Source organism: Ailuropoda melanoleuca, chromosome 4 (genome assembly GCF_002007445.2).
Source record: "Ailuropoda melanoleuca isolate Jingjing chromosome 4, ASM200744v2, whole genome shotgun sequence".
Lineage (NCBI taxonomy): Eukaryota > Metazoa > Chordata > Mammalia > Carnivora > Ursidae > Ailuropoda > Ailuropoda melanoleuca.
In genome coordinates, this window is record NC_048221.1 from 107,123,704 (window position 1) to 107,135,605 (window position 11,902).

General features: G+C 51.1%; 1 pseudogene; it reads left to right on the top strand.

Annotated features, from left to right (window-relative positions):
* The first annotated feature begins 11,462 nt into the window (after positions 1-11,462).
* LOC117802119 lies at positions 11,463-11,568 on the top strand (annotated as a pseudogene).
* Positions 11,569-11,902: the final 334 nt, after the last annotated feature.

An 11,902-nucleotide genomic window follows, 5' to 3' on the forward strand; every position in this document is an offset into this window, starting at 1 on the left:
GAGACCCGCTAAGATGCCAGGCCTCAGGGGAGACAGTCTTGTCCTGCCTCTCAAAAGAGAAAAAAGAAAATACTGTCCCAGAGCTCTCACAGGCCATGCCAGGCCTGCCTCCTGCTCTGCCAGCCCAGCGGAAGGTGATGCCCAGACCAGAATTTGCCACCCAGAATAGGACCAGAAGGCCCGGAGCTTCAGGTCATGAGGCTCAAAGAGGCCCAGGGTCGCAGGGATCGGGGCCAGAGCACTGGTCTCCTCATGGCAGCCTCTCCTTCAGCCAATGCTCAGGGATGGGCAGGGGGCCATTGGCTGAATTATAAGAGAAGCGTCTACAGCTATCTGTAAGCTTGGATGTGTAGGGGGTCTGGACAGGAAAGCATAAATTATTCCACTCCACTTTTATATTTAAGGTTATACATTTTTTCAAACTAGAAATGATGTTTCAGTTCCATGGTAGGGATGGTTGCTTGGAAGAGAGAAGGAGAAGGAAAACTCTACATGGGCAAGGAACATGAGTGGACAGCATGAGGATTCCATGCAGGCTGGGAGAGAATGGACAGCAGCCACCAGTGGGGAATGGCAAGCGTGGGGGTCCGGGCAGGCCTGCATGCATCTCATTTCCCCACTTCCTCATCCCAGATTTTGTTTCTGTTCCCCTGAAGCAGGCTCATCTCTCTCTCCCTGTCCCTGTGCACCTGCCATCGCCCCTTCCAGACCTGCCCCCACTCCCACCCCGGGGCAGCATGTCTCTGCCCTCCTCCTCCCCAGCTCCAGATCTCATAACACCCCACCCTGATTCCAGACTTTTCCATGGTGTCCTCCCTCCTCTCGACTCCCTGTCTACCAGGCCACCCAGGCCTGGCAGCTGGCCACCCCACTCCTTTCTCCCACCTGCCCCTCCCCAAAGAAGCCCAGCCCAGCCCAGCCCAGCTCCCCCTACCCTCGGAGCTCTGCCAGGATGCATTTTTTTTTTAAGATTTTATTTATTTATTCGACAGAGATAGAGACAGCCAGCGAGAGAGGGAACACAAGCAGGAGGAGTGGGAGAGGAAGAAGCAGGCTCATAGCGGAGGAGCCTGATGTAGGGCTTGATCCCACAACGCCGGGATCACGCCCTGAGCTGAAGGCAGACGCTTAACCGCTGTGCCACCCAGGCACCCCATGCCAGGATGCATTTCTGAACGCCCTCCTGGGATTTGCTGATCTCTGTCACCTCTCCTGTCCTGCTCCAGGCATCCTCCCTGGCCTGGTGAAGCCTCCTGGCCCAGTGTGTCCCACAGCTGCCCTTCTGTGGCCAGCACAGCTCAGCTGAGTGCCACGAACAGCCAGGGGAAGGCCTTCATCTTAACAAACTCATAGTGAGAGGATCAAATGGCGGTAAAAATGGAGTTCCCCCCCTCCCTCCCTCTTACACAGGCTCATACATACACACACACACACACACACACACACGTCTGACACACACACGCACATGCTTATAGTCACACATCAGACACACACGCTCATGCACATGCTTGCACACATGCATACTCACCTTACACGTTCACACACATGCTTCCACAATTCACACACACCTTACACACACATGCACACGTTCACACACAGCAGCACCACAACCCCGCAGATGTTGTCTATCTTCCTCTGGTCACTCTGGCCATCCTCTTTGTCTCTCTAAAGCCAAGGACACTATCCGCCTGCTCCCTGCCCTAACTTCCCTGTCCCAAAGCGCCCACAGCTCCCCAAACCGTGGCAAGCACACCGGCCCCCCACAGGCTCCCTGCTTGTGCCCCCCTGACTGCCTGGGCCCCGACATCGTGGGGCCAACTGTAGGTGGGCCCAGGGCTCCCTCCAACTACAGACCCAGGCCTGCTTTGCGCCCTCTCCTCACTCACATCCAAGAAGCTCGAACTTTCCAGAGTTTGGCAACAGCTTAAAATCTGAACCAACAACAAGAGGAGGCCGGTGGGGGGGGGGGGGGGTGGAGTGGAAAGCAAATGAAATGTTAAAAAAAAAATTAAGCAATACTTGCATTCTCATTAGCAGGAACATGTGAGATGAAGCACGTTATGTTATTAGGCATTCTCTCGATTCAGTAAACACAAGCTGAATAAATTTATAAATATCAGCATTAAGTGAGATTTAACGGGGAGCTGTTTATCTTCTGCCTGTCAGGCNGAGGGGGAGGCAGTGCTCCAGGCAGCCCTCCTTGGGCTCCTCCAGCAGCCAGCGAGTATCGGGGTGACTTGAGGACGCTCTCCAGCCTCATGGAGTGAAGGCTCCCTGACCGTATCATTAAGAATCGGCACTGAGAGGATCAGATGGGTTCGTGCCTGGCATGGAGCAGACTCCCCACTTACTTTATCCCCAGCACAGAGCTAGAAGAAATGGAGAGCCCGAGCACTGCTCTCCGGGATGGTGAGACAGGGAGCGGGCTAAGGGGATTGACAAGGCAGCCAGACAGTGGACAGACGGACGGACGGACGGACATGGGCTTGGGGAGCCTAGTGCTTGTCCGGCCTCTACTGCAGCCACAGTCCTACTGGGACTTTGTCTGGGTGACCCCTCACTCATCCTCCATTTCCTCCTGTTGTCTGACCCCAGAGCCTGTGTGACAATTGCTCAGCATGCCCCTATGCAGGGGTATCAAGTGTCAGAGAACAGGACACCGAGGCCAAGAAGACTTCATGTAACATGGGAGACCTGAATGTCAGGGAGACGGGGGTCCCCGGCCCTCTGTAATGCCTGTGGCCTGCCTCCCGCTTGCCCGGACCCCCCTGCAGCCTGGAGCCTCTTCATGGGCTCTGTAAACAAACAGCCCCGATTCCAAAGTCCTTCCCAGACCTTGCGGCACCTCCTGGAGCTCTCAGCGACCTGTAGCTCGCCTGCACCTCAGGCCATGTCCGGGCACCCACCACATCCTCACCCCAGCCCCCCAGTGCACACACACGTATGAGTAAAATAAGTTAAATGTAAGATAAAATAAAGCCTGCATTCCTGGTCTGCCCTGCTGTATAGAAACTACTAGAAGGCACGGTAACAGGTTCCCTCTAAAGAGGTGTTAAATACATGACTGACGGCAGTCCTCGGCTAGCCAGCAAGGCTTCCTTTATCGAAAGAGGCTATAAGGTCCCAACAGATGGAGAACAGAACATACGCTTGGCTACATATGAACACAAGAGGCACCCTGATGTTCCCCAATATATGACAACCTCTGAATACTCCTTCCCTTCCCTCCTCCCTTTGCTGAGCCCTCCAGACCCCAGAGATCCACCTCAGGACAATATCCCCAAATTATCCCAAGATGCTTTGCTGCCGCGCAGCACTTTCGCAGTGCTGTGGGTGAATGCCGCAGAGTGAAAATGTGCCACGGGACTGCACCCCCACCAACACACTGCAAGCAGGTGAGCTGGCAGAAGACCCCTCGGCCGGATACTGTCCTATAGGGAAAGTAAATCATGCAGACAGTGTGGAAGGGGACCACACAGGGGGCCCTCGGGAAGTCCCTTGGTGTCTCAGAGTGTCCACAGAATGAAGGGATTGGAGCAGGGTCATCTCTACAGTCCGCTCCAGCCCTGAATCTTAACCATGGTCATTATTATGCTATCTGCCTCTGCTGGGAAGGAAGGTTCTGGGGAGCTGAGTTGCAAAGAAGCAGCATCCGCTGCTTATTTACAGATCCTTGAGTGCAAGTGTATTGGGTTTTATGGCTGAGATAAACACCCAGGGAAATTCCATCATTGAACCACATTTATGGGGAGCCAGCTAGGTGTGAGACTCTCCACCAGAGACTCTGAAAAAAATGTCGAATTAATGTGGAAGTCCTATGTTCCAAAACCAACAGCATATGAGCGAGAGGGTGCCCCTGGGCCTCACTGGGTCTGAAACCAGACCCGGAGTTATTTATATACCCAAGTTGGCTGCTGTTGTTGCCGTGGGCGTCTTAGCCTAGAGTCAGGTACAGACCAGACTTCCCCAGGCCTCCACAGCCTGTGTCTAAAGCTGGACTCACAATAGTGGCAATAAGGCCCATCTCACTGGACTGGTCCCACCCACTCTTGAGGGAGCCTGTCCACATTCGAAGTGCCACAGTATTTCTGGAAGTCTCAGAACAATTTCACAAAGACAGACGTAGATACCAAAAAAATAAAGAATGGGAAGGTGTGGTGGTGTTACTAACAATAGGAAAGCCAAGAAGAGAAACAAGTTGTTTCTTTGATCAGGGTGTGTGTGTGTGTGTGTGAAGACAACCTGTTGTGCTTGGGATATATTACCTTTGAGACCATCCCGTGATTTCCAAGTGGCGATGCTCACCCTGAGCTCAGGAGACAGTTGGATCAGAGAGATATATTTGTTATCTACTTAGAAGAGAGCACTGAAGTGTGAAGGTTGGGAGTAGGCCAGAGGAGAGAGTGTGTGGAAAGAAGAGACTATGACCAAGGCCCCAACACTAAAACACATCTTGAATTGGAGATGGGGCGAGAAGGAAGAGCCAGAGAAGAAGGCACATGCGGAACAATATGGAAGACAGAAGGAACCCCAGACGTGCACAATGACCCAGAAGTCAGGTTAGCTGAAGGCTTCGGGAAGGAGGGAAAAGGTAACCGTGACAAATTCCACAGGGCCGTCACAAGGATAGGGACTGAGAAAAGCCATTGAGTTTGGCATTGGTGACCTTTACGGCAATGTTTACAAGTAGCAAGGTACTGAAAGGAACCTAATACAAGAAGCCAAGGAATGTGTTGGCAGTAAGAACCTTTAGGCAGTATTATGGGTTCAATTGTGTCCCCCCCTGAAGAGATATTGAGGTCCTAATCCCTGGCACTGGTGAATGTGCCCTAATTTGGAAATAGGGCATTTGCAGATGTAATTAGGTTTAGGTCATTAGGACGGGCCTTTAATCCAATATGATTGATGTCCTTACAAGAGAAGAGAATGCCCTGTGAAGGCACAGAAACACAGAGGGCCTCAGGCCCACACAGATAAAGGCAGACATTGGAGTGACGTTGCCACAAGCCAAGGATCGCCTGGAGCTACCGGAACCTGAACGAGGCAAAGCCAGATCCTCCTCTCCAGGCTTCAGAGGAAGCACAGCCCTGCCAACACTTTGATTTCAGGCTTCTAGCTTCTAGGACCATTAGAAAGTACCTTCCTGTTGCTTTAAGCCACCCAATTTTTGCTCCATTGTTATAGCAGCCCTAGAAAACTAATACAGGAAGTAAGTATAACTGTATAAGAAATCTGTTCATGAGGAGATGCAATTAAATCCTTTTAGTAAAGGAAATGTTTATTTTTCATGGAATTACTTGAATATGTTCGGAGACTAAGAGAAAGGAATCCGTAAAGAGGAAGAAGTAGAAAACTCAAAACAATGGGAAAATCTCTATGTTGATTATATCTCAAAAAAGAAATTGAAGAATGGTTAATGAAGCTCAGAGGAGGCAGAAAGATTTGAAATGAGAACCCAAGTGAGAGCATTGTCCTTAAAAGGAAGGGGACACTGTCTTCTGAGGCCAACTATCTCAGCCTAGATCCCATAGAAAGCAGAGCCTAAGGCAAGGATGGAAGTGCTGACACTTTACCTGCCGAAAGATGCAAGTCCAGGACAGTGAGGGTTGAGAAAGGATGGAAGCAAGACAGGAGAAGGTGTGAAGCACTGTGCTGAAATGCATGACTCTGCTGGTGGAAAATCGACAGCAAGCTGGGAGGACACACAGCCGCTCACTCAAGAGACACGTTTGCTTAGCAAGCTCGTTGCTAGAGTTGCAAGAAGAAAACCATACCTTCAGTGAAGCATCCACCAAAAGGAGATGGAGAATTTACGTGACCAAACTCCTCCAGTGCCTCGTTTCCCACCAATCAAGACTTACCCAACAGTGAGCATCGGGACTGTCTCATTCAATCTTTGCCCACCAGCAAGCCAAATCTCACAGCATGATCAAGTCTTGACATAGGAGGATGGAATGCCCTCCAAACAAGAGAGAGAAAGGAGGCAGTTGAAGGAATCCAAGAAAGTATACAAAGTTTGTGTCTAATACTCCAGAGAAAAGGGGAGAATGGATGAGTGGAGAGATAGAGATGTCTTTTAAATAGAGCGGAAAGAAGTTGAGGAAACTGATGTGGAATGGTTATTGGTGTTAAAAGAGACACAGCTGAAGGAAACCATAAGAAAGAAAGAGATGAAGGCATGCCTGGGTGGCTCAGTCGGTTAGGTGTCCAACTATTGGTTTCTGCTCAGGTCGTGATCTCAGGGCCCTGGGATCGAGCCCCGAGTCGGGAGTCATGCTCCACGTGGAGTCAGCTTGAGGATTCTCTCCCTCTCTCTCTGCCCCTCCCTCTGCTCTCTCTCTCTTAAATAAATAAATAAAACTTAAAAAAGAGAGAGAGAGAGATGGGGAATGGGGGTGAGATCCCACAGTCCTGAAGAGCTAGGAAAAATTAAAGATAAGTAGAATAAGCCTTATTGTAAATGTTTTATTATGGACTCCTAGAATTTCAGAGGGGGCTTAGAAATCACTCCGCAAGAAAAAGCAACAAAGTCCTGGAGAGGATTGGTGGTAACTAGGGTAATTTACATAAATTTTCAATACTTGCTGGTGGAGGAGTCCTTTCTCAATTAGTATTTCGGGGGTGTGTGTGTGTGTGTGTGTGTGTGTGTGTGTGTATTTAGGAACAGTTTTAAGCATGATGGTTACACCCTGTTATCTTTTCAGTTACCCACACTCATGGGAAATCATGTGAGCCGTGAGGCTGTAATCCAGACACTTCTCCACCTGGTGGCACCTACCTGATTTACAGGCAGTCTAGACAATGGAAAGAAACCACCAAGGACACTGGCTGGGCTCAGTTTTTTTTTTAAGTGTTCAGACCTTCAACAGACCCAGGCCAGCTTCTCGTGGACTTGTTTTTTCCTTTGTCTTAGTCCTCAAGGATTCATCGTGTTTGCTGCCCCTCTCCCTCCCCCAGCCTGTTCTGTATCCCCACCCCACTCCCGGAAAGGAAATAGGAGCTAGGAGTGAAACAAACAAAACTTGTGAACTTTGACCAGTGCTAGTCCTGACCTCTAATCCTTTGAAGACTTCCAGGATGGGGAATGGAAACACCCTTGTCCATGCACACACAGATATGAAAGGCAGGGACCAAGACTCTATGCCTGATGAGTCTTCTCTCTCTTCCTCTTTGACTCCGAAAAGTGAAAGTCTCGCCAACCCCAACTGCTGCCCACCACCTCCACCATTTTTCCTGACTTGTCTCTAGAAAAGGCCATGTGCCCTGTCCCCCAGGATAACCCCTTTCTCAGCCGTAATGTCCAGCCAAAACAGAAGAAAGCATCTACTGGACTCCTGAGGAGCACCCCAGACGTCTCCATACTAGCTGCTGGGAGGATCACCTCTGGGGATTTGATCACAGTTGCATCTAAAATGTGTTAATGTGCCAAATCACCATGTTAGAGCTAGAGGCAGGTTTAAAGCCCAAAGAAGTTAATTTAGAAGGAAGAAGAAGGGGGCGCCTGGGTGGCACAGCCGTTAAGCTTCGGCTCAGGGCGTGATCCTGGCATTATGGGATCGAGCCCCACATCAGGCTCTTCTGCTGTGAGCCTGCTTCTTCCTCTCCCACTCCCCCTGCTTGTGTTCCCTCTCTTGCTGGCTGTCTCTATCTCTGTTGAATAAATAAATAATATCTTTAAAAAAAAAAAAAGAAGGAACAAGAAGAAGGAGGAGGGAGGGGGGAAGGGGAGGAGAAAGGAAGAAGGGGGAGGAGAGGAGATAAAGGGGAGGAGGAGAGGAAGGAGGGGAGGAGAAGAAAGAGGAGAGGAGGAGGGAGGGAGAAGAACGAGGGGAGAAGGAGAGAGAGAGGGAGGAGGAGGGGGAGGAAGGAGAGGGAAGAGTAGGGAGGGGGGAGGGGGAAGGAGAAGAAATTCTACTTTTTGCTTTAGCAGTGAAAATATTCTCTCTGACTGATCCAAATTAGTTGCCATTACTTGCAACTGAAGAGTTTCAATGGCTATATCATCCAGGAAGACTGCTGGCACTGCTGATGTTATTAGGTCTGCACTAGGTGGAGACAACCCTCCCTCCTACAGGATGAACATTCCTTGGCCTCTAGACCTACCCAGACTTTTCCTTTCACCTCATCAGTGAAGAACTGTCCACATTCTACCAAGCCAGCAACCTCACCCAGGCCCACAGAACCCACCCCCAGGCCAAGCCTAATTGCATATTCATCATTAAAATCAATTAAACTTTCTTAAACCTTTTAGAAAAAGTCTCTCGTTTTATGTGGCCAAGAAGGCAGCATGAGAAAAGGAGGGTTTCCGGCACGTTGGCGAGTATGCACCCCCCCACTCCCTCTCTCCCAAAGATCCGATCTGAAAATAGAATCCTCCTACACGAGATATCTGCCTGCCGGGCTCCTCTCCTGCTCCCATATCTTCCCCCTCAAGGATTTCTGCTGGGCACAGTCATTTTATACTTCCAATATATCTTGAGAACCTACATGTACCGGAAGTCATGTGAGGCCGTGAGGATGCGAAGGAAATAAGGTGGTCCCGGGATTCGGCCTTACGGAGGCCTCTTTTCCAGTCTTGAGCACTCCTCCCTTAACGCTTCCACTCACAGGGCTCACTGCTCAGGCCCTTGTCTTTCTCCCCTCCTCATAGCCAATCCTCCCACAGCTCTTTCAAGTTGTGCCTGCCCCCAAAGATCCATCCCCTGAGGGTCATGCTTTCTGCTTTCTGGGTGACAGCAACCTAATCAAATGGCCCGGGGCTTGCTACTGTCCCTGGGGCCTTAGGATTCATACTTCACACTCTTTTCAACAAAATGTTTGTGTTTTAATACATCTTGACTGGCAGCGTCTGAATTAGAGGAGAGACCTACTGGAGGCCATTTCAAGGAAGGTGTTCTTTCAAGTGTCCTATTCAAGAAGATTCCACTTTCCTGGGCAAGCCTGGAGAGGCGAGGGTCCTTTCCAGGCCCCACTTGCTTTCTGGATGGCCTTTCCTAATCACTGTAGTCTCTGGCCATATCCTGGCCCCAACACCCGGGATATGGGATTTAGCCCGTCAGAGCCTCACTTTGCTCATCCTTGAAGCAGACCAGCACACGCGTCAGCCGTTGCTGGTGAGGATGGTATGAGGCAATGCTTTTGAAAAGTGCTCTGGAGGTGTCGATGCTGCCGTTGCTTATGGAGAGGGAGAAGGGAGAGCTCACCCCTCCCTGGGTACATAGCTGAGAGATGTGAACGGAAGCCTTCTGTACCGTGTGCTCCACCAGCTAGCAGGGAAGGGGAATGCACTCCTGAAAATGCCTTGAAATAAGTCCTGAGCCCACTCTGCCCTCTCCTGGACCTGGAGGACTGTCAGCTGACAGTCTGCTGGTCTGGGCTGGCTCCACGAGGCAAAGGAGTCCTCCAGACTCCCAGTTCCAGAGGCTTCATGAAATAAAGTGAGTGGGAGTGCCACCTACCTTCTTCTAGAGTATCGTAGGAGGGCCTGATGGCACAATAGCCCGGTACAGACGACCACGGGATGGTGGGGAAGCAAGCCAGCGAGTGGCACTTGCTGTACCTCCTCTTCCTTATCTCTAAGAATTGGGCCGGCTCCCTAAAACAGGTTGACTGCTCTTGTCTCCCTAGCCTTGAGATGTTGGGGCTGCTGGTGATGGAGGGACTCCAGTGGATGGGGCACTGAACAGACTGGGGGGCGTTCTACAGAAAATTCCAGGTCTGCTGAGGAAACCAGAGCCATGAGGTAGAGCCCACTATGGGCTCAGAAGCAAAGACCTTGACCTAGAGTCTCCAGGTCTGTGCATATCTTCTCCACCCCGGCATGAGCAGCTGGGAGGGAAGGAGTCTGGTCACTCCAGGGTGGATGCTTCCTTTCCTTGTGAGTGGGAAAAGATGGGCCTAGGCGGAGGGCTGGCCTGGGCTTAAACCATCTGTATCACCTTGGTGAATTTGCCTGATTTTTCTAAGCATCAGAATCTCCTCCTCTTCCTCCTCCCCCCCTCTTCCTTCTCCCCCTCCTCCCTCCTTCTCCCCCTCCTCCCAATAGGTAAGGCACTGGCATTAACTGGCAGTTCGCTTCCTGCACTGCCCCTTGAGGTGAAGCCTTCCTGCAGTTTTTAACCACCTTCTACCTTGACATCACAGTTCTTTGCGTAATCTCCAATACAATTTTCTCCTGATCTGCTCTTGATTCCTTGGGGCGGGAATCATGACTTGCCCAGCAATATACCCCAGGAAATCAGTCCAGGGTCTGGCAAACACAGGTGATTGGAAAACACCAGCCTTCCTCACGGATTCCGAGGCGTACGGACCAGCTCCGAAGGCTGCAGAGACGCAGAGGACCCCGCCCAGGCTGCAAGGACCGCAGGGGACCGGGACTGTAAAAGCGAAGAGGCGGGAGGCTGGGCCCCGCCCGGGCCAGCTCCGGGAAGCCTCGGGCGCGTCTGCTCCCGCCCGCGTGGAGCCGGGCGAGACAGGCGGGGCTGCAGAGCGGCTGGAAACCCGGCTGCTCCCCGCCCCGCGGCGTGCGGAGTCCCCGGGGGCCGCGGCGGGGACGGAGCGCTGGGCTCAGCCGGCTGTCCCGGGACGCGGCGCGAGGACGCTCCGTTAACCTCCTGGCTCTCTCTGATAGCGAGGCTGCATAAAGGGAGGGATCCCATGCAAATGAGGGCCGGTGTGGCGGAAGGCTAAAGACTTTTAATTAAAGGAAGGCACCTGGAGACCCAGCCGGTGGGAGGAGGGAACTAGAGCAAGTCGGCCGCCGCTGGGCGAGGAGGGAATCGGCCACGCGGGGCTCGCCCCCGTCGCGCCCCTTCTCCGGGCTCCCTCCCAATTCCCCGCGCAGAGGAGGGCGCCTGGAGGAGAAGAGGGGCCTTTCTGTCCTATGGAATAGCTCTGACTTTGCGCCGCTGGCCCAGCGCCCTGGGACCTAATTCTCAGACCTCAGAATCAAAATTGTCTGGAGGAAATAAATGGCCCCAAGTGACCAGGCAAGTGAGAAACAGAGTTGGACTCCCAGAACTGCCAGCATCAGGACCTCTCTGCTGCGTAGCCGGAAATTCCACGTAGCACTGAGGCCAAGGACAACACCTGGGGGAGCCTTTCAGAGCCCGTGCTATTTTATCATCATCACCCCTAGAATCTTCAAAGCATTTAGCAAGCCCTGTGTCATGTGCTTTACTTATCTCATCTCATAATCTTCAACAACCCTCAAAATGTAGGTGTTCTAATTATCCCCATCTCACAGGGGAGGCAATTGAGGCTGCAAGAGGCCAAGTCGCTTGTTAAGGCTTTCCAATAAGCGGTAAAGCAGAGCCTCCAAGACTATCCAGATCCAAAATTCAAGGTCTCAGGCCCCTTTTGTTTAGGAATAAGAGCACCCAGAATGGCAGACATGGCAGACAGGCAGCACCTTGGACAGCGTCTACCACCTAGTCAGTGCTTACAAAGTAGGTGCTCAATAATTGTGATGCTCTTCCCAGGCTGACCATTTGCCATATTAAGACCATGCACGTGTCCCCAGACCTAGTTCTTTTTCTACGTCTGGTTTTATAAATGCTGGTGATGAACCAATTCTGATTTATATGATTCATCTTATGCGGGAATGTCTGACCCCAGGTTATCTGATCAACCCTGAGAAATGACAACACAGCTAGTGTCATAACTTGAGGATAACCACTACCAGTTTGATGATTACCACTTGCCGTTAAATGAATTGTAAAACTAAAAGTAAAAGAATTTATATGGGAGGGCAAAGAAAACTTGAATACTCAAAATAATTTTGGATAAAGAAAAAAGTTGTAGGATTCACATTACTCAATTTTAAGAATTACTATAAAGCTACAGTAATGAAGATAGTATGGTACTGGCAGATGGAGAGACACATAGATTAATGGGTCTTAGG